An 18,558-nucleotide genomic window follows, 5' to 3' on the forward strand; every position below is an offset into this window, starting at 1 on the left:
ATTCCTCTTCTTCCAATGTGGATGGATGGAAGGTCAAAAGGGTGGACCCCTGCTCTACAGATAATATGGTTGGAAAAAGTAGACTCAACACTGCTAAGGGCCCTTTCACACGGGCGGATCAGTAATGATTTGCTCCGTGCGTCCGCAAAAGCTCAGCGGGGATCCTCCGTAAAATCCTAGCTGAGCTGGCAGCTGACAGGGTGGTCCCCGCACACTGTGCAGGGACCGCGCTGTCTTTCCTCCGCTCTCCCCTATGGGGGATCGGATGAACACGGACCGTATGTCCGTGTTCATCCAATCCGGCAGACGGAAGAAAAATAGGATTTTATTCCGACCGCAAATGCGGATCTTTGCGGAGGCGGACAATTACCGGTGTCATCGGATAGTCATCCGCTGACACCCGTAATCACATAGGGACCCATGTATGTCCCGTTTTCATCCGCAACGGACAGTTGAAAATGCGGACATACGGTCCGTGCGTGTGAAAGGGCCCTTAGTCCAACCTCTTACTGCTCCTGCATCTTTGCTTAGAGGTAGGCAGTACAAAAATCCTGTGTGCAACACAGGCGCAAAATACATTTCTTAGTGCTCCCCAAGGTGAGTCGGATCAATTCACTGGGTTAACTATTGCTCACTTAACCTTCAGTTCCTGTTGTTGCTTCTGTTGCCTCTGTCCTTGTGACATCCCCAGTTGCCGGCAGACTGATATCCCACTTGTCTGCATAGTTCCAGTACCGAAGAAGTGGGAGGTAGCAAAATGGGACCGATGCAGCTTCACCCAAGGTAAGTCACCACTGAACACTATTCCACAATTTTTGAGCCCCCACTGATTACCAACAACACCCACCACTGACCACCAGGTTGAAGGGGACTTCCGATGTATGGGGACTTACCATTGACTACCAACCAAATGGAGCAATCAGCACTGATGTATAGGGACTCACCAGTGATTGCCAAATAAATGGACCACTTACCACTGACAACCAACGAATGGGTCAGTTTGCCATTGGCCACTAACAAAAGGGACATCCAACACCTACCATGAAGTTATGGGGGCACTCACCACTGACCACAAGGTTAAAGTGGTTCTAAAGGCAGAAGGTTTATTACCTTTTCATTCTATGCAAAAAACCTTCTGCAGCTCTTTCCCCAGCACCCCTCCCCCCCTCTACTAACTTGAACCTAATTTCGATCCAGCAAAGTACAAAAAGAGCAGCGGCTCTCCCGGGTCTTTCTCTCCTCATTGGCTTACACAGCAGTGGTAGCCATTGACTCCTGCTGCTGTCAATCACAGCCAATGAGCCAATAAGGACAGATTGGGGTCATGGACAATGCCCATTTGCAGGAGTGTGGCTCTGGAGCGAGCCTACCCGAATGCTGGCATAGCAAGGTAGCACAAAGCAGGTAAGTATAACAATTTTTTTTTAATAAAAATAAAATACAACCTTTGTAATCAAATAGACATTCACCACTGAATGTCTACCTGAATGCTACCTGTGCCTCAGAATTCACCTTCTCAGAGTGTTCAAGGGTGCCCTGGGTCTTTCACAATCCTAGAACCCCCCTGATGTCATCCATCTGCTTGATCTAGTGCCAGACCTTGAGATAAGGCAGAGGCGTAAGCTGAAATTGTGATCTGCATTTAGTAAGTACTGAGCGCTGGGACTCCATGCAGCCATCAGATAAGGGTTGAAGTGCAGCTTATTTATACAGGCTAATAAGGGAATAACTTCTAGGCTTTATTTAAAGAGTGGTATATTAAGGCAGCCTAAACATTCTTCTTTTTTTTTCTTCGTTCAACCAGCAGGTAATTGTGACAGCGAGGGGACTTCCACAGTGTGTTCATGCTACCTGTGCCTCAACCAACCGGACAGGTTGGTTGCACAGAAGTTGATCATATATCCCATACATGGATTTACATTTCGATCCATGTATGACCGACTCAAACCCTTCAAAACTGTTAGGAAACAATAAAAGCTGACAGGCTGGTTAAATAAGGCATTGCAAAGAGAAGTTATGCCATAGTAACTAGTAAATTCCATAGTAACCAGCCACTTTTCAACTTACTGCAATAATTATTATTACAAAAAAACTGTACACATACAAAAAATAATTTTCACCGGTTCCTGTGTGTTAGTGTATTGGAGTTTACAGGTTATTTTTTTTTGGGGTATTGGGACTTTGAAGGTTATAAAACAAGTACTGTATGTGGTGCGTGATCTCTTAAAGCCAGCAGAAGTATGGATTGATTCATACCGTACTAGAGTTCAAACAGTTCACAGGTTCAGGGGCAGCAAATTGCTTGGCATTCACTACAAACTGAACAGACACAGAAACCCACAATTAGAAAGGGCACCAAACACTACATCAAAAGTACATCAGAAGTTGTACAGTATCATAACCAAACATGTGGGAGTCAGCACAATCTAGGTGAGCAATCTGTCAACACAACTACTGATTCATTTTGTGATATGTGATGATGTGGCGTTGGATGGAACTGTAAAACAATATTTGATATTAATATACTTAGGGCAATCCGCATCACAAAGCAAGACTTAAAGTGACACTAAAAAATATCCTTACTCTCCAAAAATAATATATTCACATCCACTACTTAACCTATCAGCCACGGTCATCTGCCTGACCAGCCTTGAGACTACAGGTACCCTTCCTTGTCTGTTACGCTCTTATCTGGATAGGAAATAAAGCATTGTGTTGCAGACCTGGGGGCAACCAGGTATTGGTAGGCTTGCTTGCCTTAAAGCGGTAGTAAACCCTCCGATGCCTTCAGAACAATTAACATATTCATAAAGCCCATATATTTCTCAATTGATTGATTACTATTAGGGCTGTGCAAATTAACTTTTAATTAATCGATTAATCTTTAATTTTTTTGATCGATCAAAATCTTTTTGATCGATTAAAATTCTTTTGATTGGTACTCACCTCTCCACCGGCTTCTGGGCCTTCAGGGAGTTCCGTCGGAGATCCAGTAACGTCACGGACACCGGCGGGGCTTGCCGTGTCCATCTGAATGGCTCCTTTGCTGTGCCTTCATATCTGCATGCCGGCGGGACCTTACTATCTGCCACACACAAGGGCTGTTAAACTTCCCACTATCACTTCCCTTTATCAACCTGGGATTCTACAACCATCCACTGGGAGTTGTGATAGTTCCCTTCATGGGACATCTACATGCCGACGGACTGATGTTAACCTCTCCTCATCTGGATTCAGCAGTGGTATCGTTGTACACATTTTTATACCAGTATCATACTTAGCTACATGTTTTTATGACTGCTTTTTCTACCGTTTGGTATTACTCACACCATTTTTACAGTTTATGTAGCTACATCGATTTTATCTCCAGTGCAATATTTATTTGGTTACCTACTTGAAGACTATAAAAGTATTAATGCTATTCCCATCGAGCGCTGCCTTTGTGTGTTTTTTGTATCCTGCTATCCATTTTCCAGTGGTTGGTGGCTGCATTGGGAATCAGCCTGCAAGGAGATCAGCTAAAAGTAGTTGGATCTGTATGTGCGTTATAATTAATCGAAATGAGTCGATTAATCGATTAAAAAAAAACGATTAATCGAACAGAAAATTTTTGATCAGTAACAGCCCTAATTACTATATGTTTATCCACATTGTTTGTCTTACTGTATATAATTGTTGTTCTTGTACAGTGTAATTCCGCTAGTAAGCCAGCGCCATCTCCATTGTGGTCTTCCAAATCTTATTCTATTATTAGTATTTCCGCCCACAGTTCCTTCTTTTCTCTGTAATCCCTCGCGTGCGCATTACGGTAACAATATTCAAGCCTCTTCACGTATCACGTGCTAACCATCATGCTCTTTGTGATGAATGTGGGCAAAGCATCGTGGGATGTCGGGGCTGAAGTCTAAATGAGGAAATGACGCAGCCCCGACATAAACAAAGAATTCTTCCGGCAGAGGCTCTGCTTGCCGGAATGAATGGGGATCCGACACATGCGGGGTAAACGTTTCCAGCTAATACAGCTGTAACTTCACAACTAAAGAGGCAAGAAAAAAAAAGGCTACTAGCAATCGATTGAAAATAATGCCATGCACAAATAAATGGAAAATGAAAATGTTTACTATACAACCGCTTTAAGGAAACAGGAGCTGCTAAAGGTATAAGAAACACTTACCAGTTATAGATCCAGACCTAGAAATTGGGCTGATCTTTACACATGGTCATCAATAATCTCTCCCTTTTCAGACACCTTGGGGTTGATTTACTAAGGACAGAATCAGGCCATTATTTACTGACAACAGAGAGATAGGAAAGCATCTTGTAACTAGGTACATGTAAGCTGAAGACAAATGTTCATAGAAAAAGGCTAAATAAATCTCAAGGAATCAAGTAATAAAGAACTATCATAATGACATTTTGTTAAACTTTCACAGCACCATTGGTGTGTCAGGATGTTGTCAAAATCATTATCAAGTACTGGAGCGAAAGTGTCAGCCCAAAAGTTGAAAGGGAAGTATAGAAATTAAATTAAAGTGGATGTAAACCAACTCTCATCCTTTCTAAACTACTGCCATAGTGCTGATCTATAAGGATATAGATGTCTCCTGCATGTATCCTTACCTGTCAAATGTTTCCCCTCTGTTTGTTATAAGAACTGAAAAACTGTAGATTCTGTGGGTGGGTCTGTTGTCTGGAGCTCGGTGGGTGGAGTTGTGATATCAGTAGACTCCCCGCCCTCCTCTACACTCCCCTTGTCAACATGCATTTTTTCCTGTGTATTCCTTACTCTAAATTCTGCTATGATCACTAACATCCAGTCAAAATCCAGAAAAGTAACCACATGACTTCAGAAAAGGAGTGGGGGTGGTAATTTAAAAATAATGCCTGTCTTCAGGTTACTGCATGAGATATGTAAATAACCTGTCACTCACAGCAAGGGGGCAGAACGGACTAAGGTTTTTCTCTGTAAGTCCGTTTTATTTCACTGAACAATAAAAGAGGATTGCTCAGAGCTGGATTAACTCTGTGTGGCAAGACTGGGCACAGATGATACGAAATCTTATTCTGTACATTGTGACATCAAAAATAAAATAAATTCGGGTTTACATCCACTTTAAAGAAAGGGAGTGAGGGAGGTGAAGGAAGAGCAGTAAACTAAATTTGGGCTAAGTGTTGTAAAGCTTGTGCAGTAAATTCTTCCACTCAGCCTACGCATATCTGTGGCCTCACAAAAGAAGGACTTTATCTGTGGAGCTCTGGGTACCGTGCTAATAATTGGGATACAAGAGTCAATGGAAACAGGAGTCAATGGAAACTCAGATAATTTGTTCCACAGTGACTTCTATTGTATGCAGTGCTGCATGTGGCCAGAGGTGGGGGGGGCGCTGGAGACACTTCTGACCAAATGCGGTACTGCACACCCCAGAGGCTTGAATCATGATTGTTTTGCAAAACCGAGTCAGGATTTTCTTTTTTTTAAAAGGCTTGTATTGCAAAACGCTCATTAACCGTGTTACTCGCAATCCGAGGTGTTACTATATATATATATATATATATACAGTGATGAAAATAAGTATTTGAACACCCTGCTATTTTGCAAGTTCTCCCACTTGGAAATCGTGGAGGGGTCTGAAATTGTTATCGTAGGTGCATGTCCACTGTGAGAGACATAATAAAAAAAAAAAATCCAGAAATCACAATGTATGATTTTTTTAACTATTTATTTGTATGATACAGCTGCAAATAAGTATTTGAACACCTGAGAAAATCAATGTTAATATTTGGTACAGTAGCCTTTGTTTGCAATTACAGAGGTCAAACGTTTCTTGTAGTTTTTCACCAGGTTTGCACACACTGGAGGAGGGATTTTGGCCCACTCCTCCACACAGATCTTCTCTAGATCAGTCAGGTTTCTGGGCTGTCGCTGAGAAACACGGAGTTTGAGCTCCCTCCAAAGATTCTCTATTGGGTTTAGGTCTGGAGACTGGCTAGGCCACACCAGAACCTTGATATGCTTCTTACAGAGCCACTCCTTGGTTATCCTGGCTGTGTGCTTCGGGTCATTGTCATGTTGGAAGACCCAGCCTCGACCCATCTTCAAAGCTCTAACTGAGGGAAGGAGGTTGTTGCCCAAAATCTTGCAATACATGGCCCTGGTCATCCTCTCCTTAATACAGTGCAGTCGCCCTGTCCCATGTGCAGAAAAACACCCCCAAAGCATGATGCTACCACCCCCATGCTTCACAGTAGGGATGGTGTTCTTGGGATGGTACTCATCATTCTTCTTCCTCCAAACACGGTTAGTGGAATTATGACCAAAAAGTTCTATTTTGGTCTCATCTGACCACATGACTTTCTCCCATGACTCCTCTGGATCATCCAAATGGTCATTGGCAAACTTAAGACGGGCCTTGACATGTGCTGGTTTAAGCAGGGGAACCTTCAGTGCCATGCATGATTTCAAACCATGACGTCTTAGTGTATTACCAACAGTAACCTTGGAAACGGTGGTCCCAGCTCTTTTCAGGTCATTGACCAGCTCCTCCCGTGTAGTCCTGGGCTGATTTCTCACCTTTCTTAGGATCATTGAGACCCCACGAGGTGAGATTTTGCATGGAGCCCCAGTCCGAGGGAGATTGACAGTCATGTTTAGCTTCTTCCATTTTCTAATGATTGCTCCAACAGTGGACCTTTTTTCACCAAGCTGCTTGGCAATTTCCCCGTAGCCCTTTCCAGCCTTGTGGAGGTGTACAATTTTGTCTCTAGTGTCTTTGGACAGCTCTTTGGTCTTGGCCATGTTAGTAGTTGGATTCTTACTGATTGTATGGGGTGGACAGGTGTCACTCTTTATGCAGCTAATGACCTCAAACAGGTGCATCTAATTTAGGATAATAAATGGAGTGGAGGTGGACATTTTAAAGGCAGACTAACAGGTCTTTGAGGGTCAGAATTCTAGCTGATAGACAGGTGTTCAAATACTTATTTGCAGCTGTATCATACAAATAAATAGTTAAAAAATCATAAATTGTGATTTCTGGAATTTTTTTTTTGATTATGTCTCTCACAGTGGACATGCACCTACGATGACAATTTCAGACCCCTCCATGATTTCCAAGTGGGAGAACTTGCAAAATAGCAGGGTGTTCAAATACTTATTTTCCTCACTGTATATATATAGTATATATAAGCTAGATCAGAGTTTGATCCTTGTCAATGTCAGGGTCAAGCCTCGTACACACGACCGAGGAACTTGACGGGCGAAACACATCGTTTTTCGCGAGAAGCCGTCGAGGAACTCGACAAGCCAATTTTCTCCATTCCAGTCAAAGAAATAGAGAACATGCTCTCTTTTTGGCTCGTCGAGTTTCTAGACAGTTTCCTCGACGAAAATGTACACACGACCAGTTTCCTCGACAAAAAAATATCTCCCAGCAAGTTTCTTGCTGGTTTTTGCCGAGAAACTCGGTCGTGTGTACGAGGCCTTAGAGTTTGGACAAGGTTAAGCTCAAAGGTCGTAATAAGAGTCAAGGTAAGTGGGGTTGGGAGTGTAATTGGCTGATGTAGGGAAGACAGCAGCAGCTGTTAGTACGGTTATAACTTTAAGCAGAGCGAGTGACTTTAACATATTGACCCACTTAAAATGCAGGAGCATTTTGGAGAAGCTAAAAGACAAATAAATAGTTGCGCTAAGTGATACCTAAAGATTAGATAAGTGATAATGACATTAATAACAAATGAATGAAAAAAAACGTGCAACAATTCAGCAGCAGCAGATAATTAAAATCACAGAATATCTGCCCATGGAAAAAATATCAACAATAGTGCCTGTATAGCATTCAAGTGCACAAAAATAAACAATGTGTGATATTAAATGTCCTAGGCAGGACAACCAAGTAGTATTCACATACAAGGAGTGTTCAAAAAATAATAAAAAACGGTAAAAAACAGTCCACTAAAAGGGAGGAAAAATTAGAACTTCAAGTAAACACTGATAGATGTGTCTGAAGATAGGAAGTAAAGATGTCGTCCGCCACCATAGCGATAGGACCAAGTGTACAGTACTAACGCAGAGAGTGATCCAGCACCTAGCACTCTGCTGCCAATCTACAAGGCCAGCACCCTTCAAGCAAAACTTTTTTATAGTCTTGTATAGAGTGGGAAAAGTCAGGATTTAACAATAACACCCCCCCCCCCCCCCCACTCTAGCATTGGTGTTTAGTGTTCTGTTTCAACTCGACCAAGACTGTACTTCTATTGTTGGCCTGACAGTTCTGACTTCTTTGATGGCCAAGTGTTGGAACACAGAGTAATCCAGCACCTGGTACCCTGCTGCCAATTTGCAAGGCCAACACCCTGCAAGCCAAACCTTTTTTATAGTTTTGTATAGAGTGGTAAAAGTCAAAAACTGTTAAAATGTAACTTCTGTCTGGGAAATGTATGTATGAGATGAGTTTACATATGTGTTCTCCATAGAAGAGATTTTTCTTCTTTTCCTGTTCTGTCCTATACCAATTGTTTGAACAGGAAATAAGGCAAAATCTTCCAACTGGGGTGATTTGAAAATTTGACATAGGTTCTAAGCATTCTATAGTCTATCCAAACCTAAATAAAATGTGTGATACATTGTAGTTGCCATGAACAGACAGCTATCTATTGCTTTAAATGTTCAAAGAAATAAAATAGCCTGCTTATGATTCAACACACTGCTGCACAACCCCCATGCTTTGGTTGCAATTTTCCTAAAAGAGTTTCCTGGGTTTTTGGGCTTCCCAGACAATCCGAAAATTGACTACAGTTCCTTGAAAAAGTATAGTATTTATACCCTTTGAAATTTTCCACATTTTATCATGTTACAACCAAAAATGTAAATGTATTTTATTGGGATTTTATGTGATAGACCAACACAAAGTGGCACATAATTGTGAAGTGGAAAGAAAATGATAAATGGGTTTCCAATGTTTTACAAATAAATATGTGAAAAGTGTGGGGTGCATTTGTATTCAGCCCCCCTGAGACAATACTTTGTAGAACCTCCTTTCGCTGCAATTACAGCTACAAGTCTTTTTGGGGATGTCTCTATCAGCTTTGCACATCTAGAGAGTGACATTTTTGCCCATTCTTCTTTGCAAAACAGCTCAAGCTCTGTCAGATTGTATGAAGAGAATCTGTGAACAGCAGTTTTCAAGTCTTGCCAGAGATTCTCAACTGGATTTAGGTCTGGATTTGACTGGGTTATTCTAACACATGAATATGCTTTGATCTAAACCAGGGGTCTCCAAACTTTTTAGCCCGAGGGCCACATTGTAGATTTTATAAATATTTGCAGACCTAAAAAATAGGATTTTTGTACTCACCGTAAAATAATTTTCTCTGAAGTTCAGCAACTTAAATCTTGACCTTAGGGTTATATGGCCACCTTCAGGAGAGGACTAGACAGAACATGTAAAAACAAAACTGCACAGTATCGCCCAGGGGGCGGTCCTACTGGCTATAACCCCTCACACACTGCATCCAGCAGCTCAGTCTGCATCCTCTGACCACCTCTGTACCATGTCCCCATCCTCTGACCACCTCCTGTATCCTGTCCGCATCCTCCGACCATCTCCGTACCATGACTGCAATCTCTGACCATATCTTGTCTTGTATCATGTCTCCAGTCTCTGAGGGAGAGCCTGGAGAGGCATCAAAAGAGAGAACGCCGCTGGGATGGGGATCACAGGAGGAGTCAGACGTATGTGGAATGTGGAGAGGATACTATAGGATAAAATTAGAGCTACCAACCTTGAACAGCCTGACTGATCCCTGCACGGTGCACCTGAGAGGAGGTCAGTGACAGCGCCATCAGGCCAGTCTGAGGGGCTCACTGATGTAAGGGGGGGAGTGAATACAATAATGTAAGGGGGCACTGATAAAAAGGTTCCCCCTCTTATCAGTAACCCCTCCTTACTATAGTGTATTCACTGTGCAGACCCTGATGTAAAGAGGAACTCTGATTTAAAGGGCAATACTGCAGACCCTAATGTAAGTGGGAGCTCTGATGTAAAGGGGAATGCAGTGGACGCTGATAAGAGGTGGTCTCTGATGTAAAGGGGCGAGGGGCTCCGGTCACCAGAGTACCCCCTTAGATAATGATCTGCAGAATTACCCTTTACATCAGAGTTCCCTTGCACTGTAAGGGGGAATACTGTACACTGATGTATGAAGGAACTTTGTGCTGGCTGGGTTATATTAACTACTTCCATACAGGGCACTTATACACCCTCCCGCCCAGACCAATTTTTAGCTTTCAGTGCTGTTGCATTTTGAATGACAATTGCATGGTCATGCTACACTGTACCCAAACTAAATTTTTATCACTTTGTACCCACAAATAGAGATTTATTTTGGTGGTATTTGATCACCTCTGAGATTTTTATTTTCTGCAAAAAAAATGACCGAAAATGTGTTTCTGTTATAAAACATTGTAAATAAGTAAGTTTTCTCCTTCACTGATGGGCACTGATGGTACTGCACTGACGGGCACTGATAAGATGCCACTGATGGGCACTGATGTGGTGGCATTGATGGGCACTAATATGCGGCACTGATAGGCGGCATGGATGGGCATGGATAGGCGGCACGGATGGGCACGGATAGGCGGCACAGATGGGTACGGATAGGCAGCATGGATAGGCGGCATGGATGGGCACTGATAGGTGGCACGGATGGGCACTGATAGGTGGCACTATCGCATGTGTTGTACTAATGGATGCCAATCAGTGCCAAACAATGCCTGCCAATCAGTGATGCCCATTGTGGGCACTGATTGGCATCCATTGCAGGCACTGATTGGCATTCATTTTTTGTGTCATTGTCATCCCTGGTGGTCTAGGGTGGCATACCTGTGTTTTTTTTTTGCATCCCTGATGGTCCAGTGGACATCCCTATTGGTCCAGTGGGAAATGGACGAAAAAAACTCTGGACGGCCGCACTCCAAAATGACTAAAACAAAGTTGGTCTTTATTTTCAAATGCACATGCATTCACCGCAAGCAACAGGTACAGTATAGGCCGACGCGTTTCACGCTGTACTTCAGCGCTTAGTCATGGCTAACATGGGTTCATACTAACACAACATAAATATCAAAACCACCGTCATGTGAAAAAGACATCCGCCAATGGCAGAGTAAAATCAATCAAATAATTAAGCAGACAATTAATTGCAAACACGTTCAATTTGGATCATGTGAAGCAGGTGAGAAGACCTCCCTCAGAGTCAATGAATTGAAAAAGTGCTTGAAATAATGTGAAAATCATATAAAAATGTACATGCAAAATTGTTAAAACTCTAAAAGAATCGCACATAATATATATAGAGCATATATAAAATACACATACACATACATAATGACAAAACACCTATATATGTCCCTACAATGCTCCAAGATTATAAAATTATGGAGTCACACTTTTAACCCGTGTATAGCTATACTAAAATAAATAGAATTAATAAAGTATGTGCATGTACTGTGACCATTAGAAAAAACAAACAAAACACAATGTTATTGTGTATTTAAAGAGTGAACATCCAATATTTATTTGTAGGGTTGTCCCGATACCACTTTTTTAGGACTGAGTACAAGTACCGATACTTTTTTTCAAGTAGTCGCCGATACCGAATACCGATACTTTTTTTAAATGTGTCCCCAAATGCAGCCATGTCCCCCACATATGCAGCCATGTCCCCCCCAGCCATGTCCCTCACATATGCAGCCATGTCCCTCACATATGCAGCCATGTCCCTCACATATGCAGCCATGTCCCTCTAGCCATTTCCCTCACATATGCAGCCATGTCCCTCTAGCCATGTCCCTCACATATGCAGCCATGTCCCTCACATATGCAGCCATGTCCCGAGTCCAGCCATGTCCCAAGTCCAGCCATGTCCCGAGTCCAGCCATGTCCCGAGTCCAGCCATGTCCCCCATACCTTTGCCGCCGCCGCATGGAGAAGATCACAGCATTCATTTGAATAGCTGTGATGTTCCTGCACGGCGTTTAACCCATGCGGCGGTGCGATGCGACGGCTTTCGATGCGGCGGCGGCAGCGGCGGGGGGGAAGTATTCTATTTAGGTATCGGGGGTATTTGCACGAGTACGAGTACTCCCGCAAATACTCGGTATCGGTCCCGATACCGATACTGGTATCGGTATCTGGACAACCCTATTTATTTGTGAACACTTCAGTGTAGTATTAATGTGAACAACCTCATTTGTATGAGTTGAAGGAATAAACATTAAAGTGCTTCTAAATTCTAATTTTTCGTTTTTGTTTTCTATATGAGTATATATTTTTATTCATATTATTTTTGTTTTTTAAAAAAATAAATAAAGATTCTCATTTCTATATTTTATATTTATTACTTTTTATTTGTTGTTTTATATTGTTAATTTATTTATGGTATATTGTGCGTCTAGTGTCTATACAAAATATTTAGAATGAATGAAAACGTGGGGTAACCGACTGATAATTGGTGAAAGTGCAAACGTATATGCCAAGTGTAAAAGAAAATGTGAATAAAATGATGATCTAATACAAAACTTTATTACGAACACGGGAATGGTGTGGCGACATAATGTAAATAGCCATTCAGACACTGCAGCGTATGCAGGGTCGTGAACATCAAAGTAAAAAATATGTGATAATGATCTAGTGCGACAGTCTGTTTTCGGAAACTCGATCATGACTCTCCAAAAGGCCAGATGGTAAATGTAGCCACTGACCCGTTGGGCATACATCCAGATATATGTAGAACATGCTCAAGGGCTTGCCGAAAACATATACTGAAATGACAGTTTGTACTGCAACTGTGGCAGGAATTCGTATCCCAAGGAGTGAGCGAGCTGCCGAGCCCAGCTGTCAAGTGATGTTAACAGTTTAAGTGTTTGATGGCTAAAATTGGATGAAGATGAAAATCTAGTATAAAGGTGTATCATAAAACACAAAGTGTGTAAATGAACACCATACCTGTGAAGATCTAAACAATACAGTACACACAGTGCTAGGGGCAGCAGCTATGATGTCTATATAGAGTGAATGTAAGATCAGCCCGAAATATGTGCTGAGATCGTATATTACGAGTTAATGGTATGAACAGCCAGAGTAGCCGATGTGAACAGTTATATACAGGTCCAGAGTCAGAGGCCAGATAATAAAGGCCCGTTCATGACTCTCCAAAAGGCCAGTATAGTGTACATATGTTGAAACCATTAACCCTGTATATGCTCATGCAGATGTGTGTGTGACAGGCAAGGAGTAATATCTAGACAAGGGGGAGGTGTAGCTAAAATCTATGCGATGGGAGAAAGCTAATTGCTCCTATAAATGCGTAAAAGGTGGTAAATGTTGTGTTCCATAATCTGGACTTCCGTAGAAATCCATTGGAACCAAAGGGAGGTGGTGTGGGTCAGGAAACCATACTAGAAAAAATTGTATCCAAGACATGTAAGATATGCCAATCAAGAAAGTACATATTTGAAAGTCAGTTAACAAGTTGGGCAAAATTATGTCGAAGCCCCAATGATAGATTTGTAAACAGCTTGGGACTCAACCAAGGTCCCGGGTTAATGTATCTAATAGGCTAAGACAGCCCCAGTTGTGGAAACTGACACACAAGATAGATGAAAAATTGGCTATAAAAATAATAATAAAAAATGTATAAATCTGTATGGTATACCGACCCACTCCTAATTTAAGTCCCCCTTATGCAGAACCCTTCTGCCTATCAAAAATAGGTTAAATAAAAACTTGTTTAAGATGTAAAATGTGTGATAATAAGGTTGGATAGCGTAATGAACAAATGAAGATATATATAGAAACTAGCCCATCTATAAGCCGATGTGTGCTTTTAATGTGTGAAACAAACAGCACACATGTGAAGATCTAATGTGCTAGGGCAAGCTGTGGGTAACGATTTACTGTATATATATGGAATCATGGGTATGTAGAATGAAAGGAAAAGGAGGGAGGGGGGGTGGGAGGGGGAGGGGAAAGAAAAATGAAAAGCAGAGAAGAAAGAGAAAGGGGAGAAAAAAGAAAAGGAGGACAGAGGAAGGCAAGAAGAGAAAGGAGGGGGGGAGGGGGGGAAGGAGGGGGGGGGGAGGAGGGGGAAGGGAGAAGGGGGGGTGTTCAATCATGGTAGTGTGAAACATCCCAATCAAAGTTAAGTCCCCGGGGCTGTCTACAGTCAAGGTGAAAGATCCAAAATACCTCTCGTTTGCAGAGGAGTTTGAATTTGTCCCCTCCTCTAGGTGGACATGTCACCCTCTCCATACCCTGTATCGATAGACTAGAGATATTTTTATTATGTAAGTTGTTCCAGTGCTTAGCCACATTAGTGTTGTGGTTCTTTTCAATATCGTAAAGATGGTCACTAAGTCTATCTCTTAATCTCCTTATTGTCCTTCCTACATACTGGACCCGACAAATACTGCATGTAATGACATAGACTACAAATTTAGTGTTGCAGTTAATGAACTGTTTTATTTTGAAATCCCTGCCATTAGAGCAGGACTGGACCATGTTGCCAGTACCTATCAAAGGGCAATACCTACACCCATGGGTGCCACATTTAAAGGTGCCCACAAAGTTAAGCCATGTATGGGAGATAGGTTTAGAGGCGAACAGGCTTGGTGATAGAACACCCCCTAAAGTGGGGGCCCTCCGACTCACTGATTTAATCCCATCAGACAAAATGGATGCATAAACAGTGTCACTGTATAAAACAGGTAGGTATTTATTCACAATTTGTCTGATTTTGTTGTACTCTATGCTGTAAGCTGTAGAGAATAAAGGGGCTGATCTGTGGACCGGAGGCTCAGTTCGTATGTCTCTCACTGTCTTTTTGGTCAACAGTGAGTCCCTGGAGATGGTGTTAACCCTACACAAGGCATTATTAATGACCGAGGCTGGATAGCCCCTATCCCTAAATCTAAGGGCCATTTGGCTTGCTTCTTTGGTAAAATCCGTGGGAGAAGTACACAATCTTTTCAAACGGAGTAGCTGTCCATATGGGATGCTGTTTATGGTGTGTGTGGGATGAGACGAGTCAGCTCGCAACAAGGCATTGCCTGCTGTACTCTTTCTGTAGAGACCTGTGGAAATCTGGCCATTGGCTCCCGTGAGTGTTACATCCAGGAATTCAATTTTAGTTGGTTGTAGATTACCTGTGAACTGGAGGTTCAACTCGTTGTCATTAAAATATTTTAGCCATTCGTTGAGATCTGCAAACTCATCAGATACGATGAGGAGCAGGTCGTCAATATAGCGACAGTACAAAATGGTATCTGAACGGCGGGGGCTAGTACCTCCAAAGATGCGGGACTTTTCCCACCACCCCATGTACAAATTAGCCAGGGATTTAGAGAACTTGGCCCCCATCGAAGCCCCGCATCTTTGGAGGTAGTAGACCCCGTCGAACATAAAGAAATTGTGTGAAAGTAAATAGCGCAGGGCTAGAATAATGAATTCCTGTAGGGCCAACGAATAGCGTCCCGACTATTGTAAAAAGTGGGAGACCGCCTGTAGTCCTAAATGATGTGGAATGCAGGAATACAGGCTACACACATCAAAACTAATCCATCTATATCCGTGCTTCCAAGGGACCCCTGTTAATTTGCATAACAAATGCTTGGTATCCCTGAGGTACCCCGGGAGAACGGACACAAGTGGCTGTAATTGGCCATCCACCCACTCGCCAAGTCGCTCATTGAGCGACCCGATCCCGGCCACGATCGGTCTGCCAGTCAAAGGTGAAAACCCCTTGTGAACTTTTGGCAAATGATGAAAGACCGGTGTTATGGGGTGTGCTGGAACAAAAAGTTTGCTATCGGACTCTGTGAAAATACCTGCAGCTACACCCCTATCTAAAAGACAAATTAGATCTTGTGTAAACTTGATAGTAGGGTTGCTGTTAAGACATTTATATGTGGAAGCATCTGATAATTGTCTCATGGCCTCAGCTTTATACACACATGAGTCTAAAACCACAACCGCACCCCCTTTATCTGCATTTCTGATAACTATGTCCCGATTGGAACTCAATGATGTAACAGCTTCTCTTTCAGAATATGACAGGTTAGAGGGGTGCGGAGTGCCATGGCACCTGTGTGCCAGGTGAGTGAGGTCTCTCTCCACCAATTTCTGATATAAATCGAGCTCACTGCCCCTAGAACCCAGCGGATAAAACCGGGACTGTAAATTGAATGACAATGAAGTTGGAGCATCCACAGGATCAAGGGGGCAGGGGTCCGATTCAGTAAGTAAATCGGTAAGGTCTTGAAGACCACATACATCTCTAAATAAAATTGGAGAAGAGACCAACTCACCCGACTCTAGGCTGCTGGCCAATGAAGTATCTTCCTCAACAGATGAAAAAAAATGTTTTTTAAGCGTGAGTTTTCTGGCAAACTTGTTAACATCCAGGATAGTCCCAAACAAATTAAAGTGGTTGGAGGGGCAAAAGTTCAAGCCCTTGGATAAAAGGTTAAGTTCATCCGTGCTCAAAGCCTTCTTGGAAATATTGATGACATTGTCTATTACTTTCTTCTGGTTCCCCGTAGGGCATATGGCGTGCGTGGAGTTTTGATGTCTCTTACCTCCCCTTCTGGTCTTTTTATGGTGGGTTTTCGTTTCTTGGTGCTTTTGCCTCCGTGAGGGTGTCCATCAGGTTGTGAATCCAGATCCGGCGGGGGGCTGGGTATAGTGTTGGAACGATCCGGAGATGACTCCGATCCTGATGTAACCAGGGTGTCATAGGCTACATCATTTTCTATATCGGAAAAGCTGACCTTTTTTGTTCTATTTTTCCTGGGACGTCTGGACTGAAAGGGAAACTGTGTGCGTGTGTAGACTTTATTACTTTCATAGTCCGCACGATCTCTTAGTTGTTTTCCCCTTTTGGTATCGATGACGAATTTTTCAAGTTTGTCCAGTCGCTTACTTAGCTTTCCGTCCAGGTCAGCAAAGTCGGGGTGCGTTTGCATGATGGTAAGTTCCTTTTGGACAGATGTCATATCGTTTTGTAATACATTGACTTGCTCTAAGTTGGATTTGATGAGTATACTCATGAGAGTAAATGAGCATTTATTCAATGCTTCAGTCCATTCTTGTTTCAGTGTCTCGTTGCATAGATCCGTGGTAGGGAACTTTTTAATGCGAAGTCCCCGAGGTATTTGCTGTGAGGTAATATAATCCGACAAGAAGTGAGTGTCCCAGTACAGTTTAATCTCTTTGGCCATAGACTGCTCCAGACGTCGGAACATGGCTAGGAGAGAGGGGCTGTTATCTTGGCTGGGTGCTGAGGTGGTGTAAGTCCCCAACCAGAACGGGTTTTCTGTTGAAGGTTTGAGGGTTCTGCTAAAAACTGCATCTGAAGCCGCAGATGAAGATGTACTTGGTTCCATAGAAAAGACTGGTGATTCCAAAGTATCAAAACTAGATTCCCGTTGATAGAGGCTCCCGAGCTGGTGATCAGAGGATGCAAGATCCAGAAAGAACACACAGACAAATCTTTCACCGCTCCAGGTGAGCCTCATGTATCATTAAGGGCTGTTGAACCACCAGGGTGCTGGCGATGCTGATTGTAGCAAATGGACGAAAAAAACTCTGGACGGCCGCACTCCAAAATGACTAAAACAAAGTTGGTCTTTATTTTCAAATGCACATGCATTCACCGCAAGCAACAGGTACAGTATAGGCCGACGCGTTTCACGCTGTACTTCAGCGCTTAGTCATGGCTAACATGGGTTCATACTAACACAACATAAATATCAAAACCACCGTCATGTGAAAAAGACATCCGCCAATGGCAGAGTAAAATCAATCAAATAATTAAGCAGACAATTAATTGCAAACACGTTCAATTTGGATCATGTGAAGCAGGTGAGAAGACCTCCCTCAGAGTCAATGAATTGAAAAAGTGCTTGAAATAATGTGAAAATCATATAAAAATGTACATGCAAAATTGTTAAAACTCTAAAAGAATCGCACATAATATATATAGAGCATATATAAAATACACATACACATACATAATGACAAAACACCTATATATGTCCCTACAATGCTCCAAGATTATAAAATTATGGAGTCACACTTTTAACCCGTGTATAGCTATACTAAAATAAATAGAATTAATAAAGTATGTGCATGTACTGTGACCATTAGAAAAAACAAACAAAACACAATGTTATTGTGTATTTAAAGAGTGAACATCCAATATTTATTTGTGAACACTTCAGTGTAGTATTAATGTGAACAACCTCATTTGTATGAGTTGAAGGAATAAACATTAAAGTGCTTCTAAATTCTAATTTTTCGTTTTTGTTTTCTATATGAGTATATATTTTTATTCATATTATTTTTGTTTTTTAAAAAAATAAATAAAGATTCTCATTTCTATATTTTATATTTATTACTTTTTATTTGTTGTTTTATATTGTTAATTTATTTATGGTATATTGTGCGTCTAGTGCAGTGTTTCTCAACTCCAGTCCTCGGGGCGCACCAACAGGTCATGTTT

At 42.1% G+C, this 18,558-nt stretch overlaps 1 long non-coding RNA gene across 2 annotated transcripts in view; it reads right to left on the reverse strand.

Moving 5' to 3' along the window:
* The window catches only part of LOC120933062, a 117,509-nt gene that overhangs the window by 62,229 nt on the left and 36,722 nt on the right, over positions 1–18,558 (reverse strand). Inside the window, exon 3 of one of the 2 annotated variants that reach the window (XR_005748056.1) lies at positions 4,175–4,264. The exons of the other annotated variant lie outside the window; for it this stretch is intronic. This is a non-coding gene — a long non-coding RNA (uncharacterized LOC120933062). The remainder of the gene's footprint in view (positions 1–4,174; positions 4,265–18,558) is intronic. 2 annotated transcript variants of the gene reach the window in all.

This window comes from Rana temporaria, chromosome 3, assembly GCF_905171775.1.
Source record: "Rana temporaria chromosome 3, aRanTem1.1, whole genome shotgun sequence".
NCBI lineage: Eukaryota > Metazoa > Chordata > Amphibia > Anura > Ranidae > Rana > Rana temporaria.